Raw genomic sequence first — 808 nt, 5'->3', positions numbered from 1 at the left:
AATGGAGATTTTTTTAAAGGTTAAAACGTCACTTAATTTTATGTTTTATATCATTTATACTGAGTACAATATGGTATAACTGTATAAATTCAACTTTAAAACAAAAAATTTATAGCCAATTTTGAAAGAGCTGCATCTTACCTCTGGAAATTGTTACTCAATATATCAGTGCTGTTGTAATGAAATGCTTCTTCTAATTATGTGGTTATTAAATATTTTTTAAAGAGTCAAATATCAGTATTTGTTCATTCTGTACATTAAAGGCCCAACCAGAGAGCTCATACCACTGATTAATGTATTCACCAAAATAGTAGGAGACAAAATTAACACTTAAAAATCTGTAGTCTTTATTCATATAAATGAGAAATATACTGGGAAAGAAATCAGGGATACATTCTGATAAACAATAACACAAAAATATATTGGAATAATTTATAATTAAGGAAGTCAAAGACTTGTACAATAAAAGCTTTAAGACACTGAAGAAAGAAACTGAAAAAGATGCCAAGAGATGGAAGCACATCCCATAATCATGGACCAATAGGATCAAGACTATGAAAATAGCCCTTCTACCAAAAGCAATATATAGATTCAGTACATGCTTGATCAAAATTAAAATGTAATTCTTCATAGAAATTGAAAACATTAATCATAATATTAATATAATACCACTAACATATATAAGATGGCCAAAACAATCCTGAAAAAAATATCTGCTAGAGGTATTCCCACCATCACTGATTTTCAGTTATACTTTTGAGCTACAATTACTTTACAATACATAATAAAAACTTTACAATGCGCACAT

The sequence above is a fragment of the Nannospalax galili genome, unplaced genomic scaffold (assembly GCF_000622305.1).
Source record: "Nannospalax galili isolate Female #2095 unplaced genomic scaffold, S.galili_v1.0 scaffold20414, whole genome shotgun sequence".
NCBI lineage: Eukaryota > Metazoa > Chordata > Mammalia > Rodentia > Spalacidae > Nannospalax > Nannospalax galili.
The sequence above is the reverse complement of the archived record's forward strand: the minus strand, read 5'-3'. Positions refer to the sequence as shown.